Here is a 5,446-nt window from a genome sequence, read left to right as displayed (position 1 = left end):
AAATAAAATCTTTAAAAAAAAAAATAAATAAAAATAAAAAAAAATAAAAACATTTGTAGACTATTTCTAGTAGGTGTTCATATACAGTCAAGAATATAGAAAATGAATTATGAATAATGCAAAATAAAGGCTCCTTAGCATTCATGTAATTTTACTTTTTTCTGAATATTAGGTTAAGGAATATTTTTTTTTTCTATTAGAAAAAGTAGGCAATAAAATTTATAGTAAAAAATTTCTGGGATCACCATTGCCGGTGCATGTCCTGGAGCTCACTGCCATCTTTGTCCTTATAAAGGGATGGAAAGTTAAGTCAGGGAAAAGAATCAAAGGAACTCTATGAAGGCAAAAGCATTCCCATCTCAACCTAAAAATAGCATGTTGGGAAGTTACTATCTATAGCCTCACAAATCCAGTCCTGGTTTCTGCTCACAGAATAAAATGGAAAAGAAAACAGAGTCCAGAAATAAACTCACATATATACAGTCACCTGATTTACCACAAAGGTACCACTGCAACTCAGTAGGGAAAGGATGGGCTTCTTAATAAAAGTTACCGGATGGAAAATAAAATGAACCTTGACCTTGCCTGCATACTATGCACAAAACGTATTTGAAACACAGAAAGCACATTTGAAATGATCAGGATATTAAATGTGGAAGATATAGTAATGAAACTCTTTGAACAGAAGATATCCATTCTTTCCCTGGGGAAAACAAAAAAATTCTTAAATAGGACCAAGAAAAGCAATTAAAAGACTGAAACCTTACATTTCATTGAAAACTAAGAACTACAGTTCATCAAAAGACCCCACAAATAGAGTAAAAAGGCAAGTCACAGACTGGGAGAAGATATTTGAGATACATATATCCAACAGAGTATTACCAGCTAGACCCCAAGACCTGACCTTTACTTCCTGTACTCACTTTACTGCTTGTATTCACAACCCCCGTCTTACATTTTTCCTTAAGCTCTTCTTTATGGCTTACCTCTTAACTCAGGCAAATGAAACCGGAAACCACCCCTCAGGCGATAGCATTTGCCCTGAAGAGACCTCCAGCTGGCCCAGAACCCAGATGGGTGGAGCTAAACCCGACTGTGGCCTGCATGGATGGACCATGGAGTGACGCCTGGCGTGACCAACAATGACCTTTACCTCATTATAATACTAAAATCTCTGTACAAGGAGGAGCCTCAGCCTCATTTACATACAACGCATATATAGGCATGTTTCCTTAGAGCATCTGTGTGACCTTATGCTGGCCTCTGCCTATGATGACAAGTATGCCCTGTCTAAATATTCATCCTCACCCTAAGCAAAATGTACCCATTCACCCTTCCTCAGAGAGTCATGGGTTTGGAAGTTATTCCCCATGATCTCCTTATTTGCTGCAAATAAAGTTTACTTTGTGGAACAATTCCACCTGGTATACCTGTGATTCATCAAGGAGGGAGAGCAAAGTCATGTTCGTTCAGTTTTAAAAGGACTAGTACCTAGAACATATAAAGAACTACAAATCAATAGGAAAAAAGACAAACGAAACCAAAGAAACCAATTTTTAACTGAGCAAAAAACTTGAACGGTTTCTTCATTAATGAGGAAAACCAAATGGCCAATAAGCTATTAATAAAGTGCTGAATGATTCATTTTTATGTAGTTCAAGAATAGACAGATGAACAATGATGATAGAAGTTAATTTTGTAGAAGGGGGCAATGGGTGCTAGAAATAGTCTATATATTCATCAGGGTGGGGTTAAATGGCTATCTATAGATAGATATTTGCTTTATCTCATTAATTTTTAAAATAACTACTATGGTTGATTTATAGATTTCTTATTACTTTGTCATATGTTGCTGTATGTATTTTTAGACTATATGATTAAGTAGATCTGTGTCAATCACTGCATCTTGATGTATTGTCCCTTTACCTTCTATACAACATTCCTCTTTATTTTGTATCATTAAAAAACAAAATTCAGTGGAGTAAATTCAAAGATCTAATTGGCTTTATTCGATGATTCATGAATTGGGCAGTATCCCCTCTAGCAAGCAGAAAGGAGCTCCGAAGGGCTGTGTAAAATGGAAGATTTGTGTGGGCAGAAACAGAGCTGGACAAGGAAGTTATTAGCAAAAGAAAAGGACAGACTGTTTCAGGGAAGGTCAACTTCATTTGTGGGAAGGGTGGGGGTCTATCATGCAGGTTACCTCCCTATGGCCAATCAGGAAATCCCAGATGGATGGGTTAAAGTTCACATTTCAACAGTGAAGTCTTGGTTTGCTGCCCTGGGGGCGGGTAACTCCATTTGAGTCTTTTTATTTATTTATTTTTAACAGTATGATGCTTTTAGCTCTAAAACTATTTTTTTGTCTTATATTTAATTGCTACCCTTGCATTCTTTTAATCCACACTTGTGTCACATGTCATTTTTCCATCTCTTCGTTTTCATCCTTGCATCTTAGGTTGTTTTTTTTTTTTTTGAAAGATTTTATTTATTTATTCGACAGAGAGAGAGAGAGAGCCAGCGAGAGAGGGAACACAAGCAGGGGGAGTGGGAGAGGAAGAAGCAGGCTCATAGCGGAGGAGCCTGATGTGGGGCTCGATCCCACAACGCAGGGATCACACCCTGAGCTGAAGGCAGACGCTCAACCGCTGTGCCACCCAGGCGCCCCTGCATCTTAAGTTTTAAGTGTCTCTTATAAAAAATATATTGATGAATTTATTTAAAAACATTTACTTTAAATTTTTTTTAGGACTTAAGTTCTCTTTTTTGATATCAGTATTTTACCTTGCTTCCTTTTTATTTCTACTTAGGTTAAATTTGTACATCTAAAAAAAGGTTTCTGGTGATGATCTCCAAGACCAACAAGTATGCTTCATTTTTCCATGTGTTGATAGCTTTATTTATTTAAACTTCTATCCATCTTTTCCCTAAATAAAGCCTTTCCCCTGAATAAACTCTAAGCAAGGAACTACATCCTTTTGTTTTCTTGATACTACCCATATTTTTTGTGCAGAGGTTTACTTCCACATTATTTGACAACCTATTTCTTTCCTAGAATTTTAAGGATTAAACTGAGTCAAGAGAGCCAGTTTCATCATCTCTTCCAACGTGGAACTGAATCTCTCTGATTTTACATAAGTGTAACCAAACTCAAGGGGTTCATTGCTTGATGATGAGGCTAGCTTGTAAACAAAACACAAGCAGACACCCTGCAACCTCCCCGCCCCCCCACTCACCACTCCCGGGTGGGATACGTGTGACATTCTTCCAGGATCTCCCGACTATCTTAATGTTAATGCCTTCCCAGAGGGATAACAACCTTAGCTTGATATAGCCAGGCCTCCAGTATCCTGAGGGTCTTCTTTAACATATGAAAACCCTTTTGAAACCTCCCTTCCCCTTCTGTCTCGCAACTCCCAGTATATAATCAGCCACTCCCCATAACCCCTATAACCCCGGGGCAGCAGCTCTTTCTGCCCACAGGTTATAGTCCCGTGCTTTAATAAACCACCATTTTTGCACCAAAGATGTCTCAAGGATTCTTTCTTGATGGCTCCCGACCTCACCCCACTGAACCTCACCTATATTCCAAAACCACATCCTTGAGGTGCATTAAATTGAACATAACCCATGGAAATGTTGAAAGCAAAGAACTTTTAATTACTTGGGAGAAGACAGAAATAGTTCTCAAAGCACTCACTGTCTCCTTACGGGTTAGTACAGGAAGCTTCTACTTGGTGTATTAGGCTGGGGGCAGGGAGCTTGCACATCCCTTAAGGAACCTCTGTTAGGCACTTCAGTTGAATTGCACATGCCCAGCATATCAATATGCTAGTGCATACCTCCGTACCCTCAAACAATGCCTGAAAATTCCTCCCGGAGGAGGAGATCTTAGTATTCTAATGAGCAAAAGGTAACTTCAGAACAACTCAGGGGGACTTCTGCACAGGTCCTCAGCTACAATCTGGTTCAAGCTGGCTCACATAAGGGGCTCTCAGGTGAGAAACACCTAGCACAGGGCTCTCCCGTGAAACACACAGCAGGGTATCTCCTTGGCTGGACATGTTGGCTCTGCAAAACAAAACACATTCTTTCCCAGTTGTGTCCCTTCCCCCACTTCCCCTCTGGGGCTGGTTTTCAGCCCTCTGATTGAGTAACATCGTTGCACCCTAGCTAACATAAGGACACTGATGCTTAGAGAGGTGGGTGGACTAGCCCAGGATCAGGACCATGACTTCCATTCATTACCAATACAACTTTTGCAGACAGATGGAAATACTCTTGTCTCAAATTAACACCTATTCCTAGCTTTTCATGTTCCAACCACAAGCAGTGTTGTTTCATTCATACCCTCACTCATTATCTACTATATGCAAGTCACTGTGGGCCAATGGGTAGGTGTGGAGAAGCTGTGCTTCCAGTCTTTCCTCTTTCCAGTCCCTCCTGACTGTTCTCATCTTCCCTCTGGTCTCCAAAATTCAAAAGCTGTAAGTATCACATTGAACCAGTACCTTAAGATATTCAATATACATGGAAGATGTCCTTGAGATTATTAAACTTATTGTCTCTGTGTCTCTCTCTTTTTTAAATTTATTTATTTCGGGGAGAGAGAGCGCACAGGGTGGGGGGTGCAGAGCGAAAAGCGGGCTTCCTGCTGAGCAGGGAGCCCGGTGCAGTGTGGGGCTTGATCTCGGGACCCTGGCATCATGACCTGAGCCAAAGGCAGACACTTAACCAGTGGAGCCACCTAGGTGCCCCAAGTCTTTGTGTGTCTTTATCTTGCATTTATTACCCTGTTTTTCCGCCTGTCACTCTAGACTATGAATTCCAGGAAGGTGCCTGGCAGAGATGTCCAAAACTAGTTCACTTCTTTGTCGCCATCTTGGAGTTCTTTACATCTAGCCTAAATCCATCCTGATGCAAGTTTAGACAACAGAACCCTTCGTTTATATCTGTTCACAGGATAAATATGGCAGAAAAGGGGAATTTAAGTGAAAGAATGGGGGAAAGCCATGCTTTCATTATCTTACTTTAAAAGAGTACATTGCTTCAGTGCTTAACAACATCCTTAGAAATGATTCAGCTCTCAGAACAAATGATCTGCCCTTTTTTGAAATTCAACTTAAATCAAATTACATGATGTAGCTTGTAGCCTAGAAGGTGTATGCATGAAAAGAAGGGTAGTTTCATATTTTTGATGAGGTAAAAGGTTAATAGGAGTGGGGTGATTTATTCTGGGTCTTTAATTCAGCACCCTTATACCTCTCCACACTGCAGGGGGGCTCCCCAGGCCACAGTCTGGATGCCTCCTAGTGCTGGATGAAACCCCAAGTGCACCTCAGTATATACCTCGGTCTTGGTCCCCAGACAAGCCCACTGGCCCCTCTTTCTACCCTCGGCCAAACCATCACTGAAACCATCACCTTAGAAGTGGAGAACCTGAGTC

Source organism: Ailuropoda melanoleuca, unplaced genomic scaffold (genome assembly GCF_002007445.2).
Source record: "Ailuropoda melanoleuca isolate Jingjing unplaced genomic scaffold, ASM200744v2 unplaced-scaffold11384, whole genome shotgun sequence".
Lineage (NCBI taxonomy): Eukaryota > Metazoa > Chordata > Mammalia > Carnivora > Ursidae > Ailuropoda > Ailuropoda melanoleuca.
The sequence above is the reverse complement of the archived record's forward strand: the minus strand, read 5'-3'. Positions refer to the sequence as shown.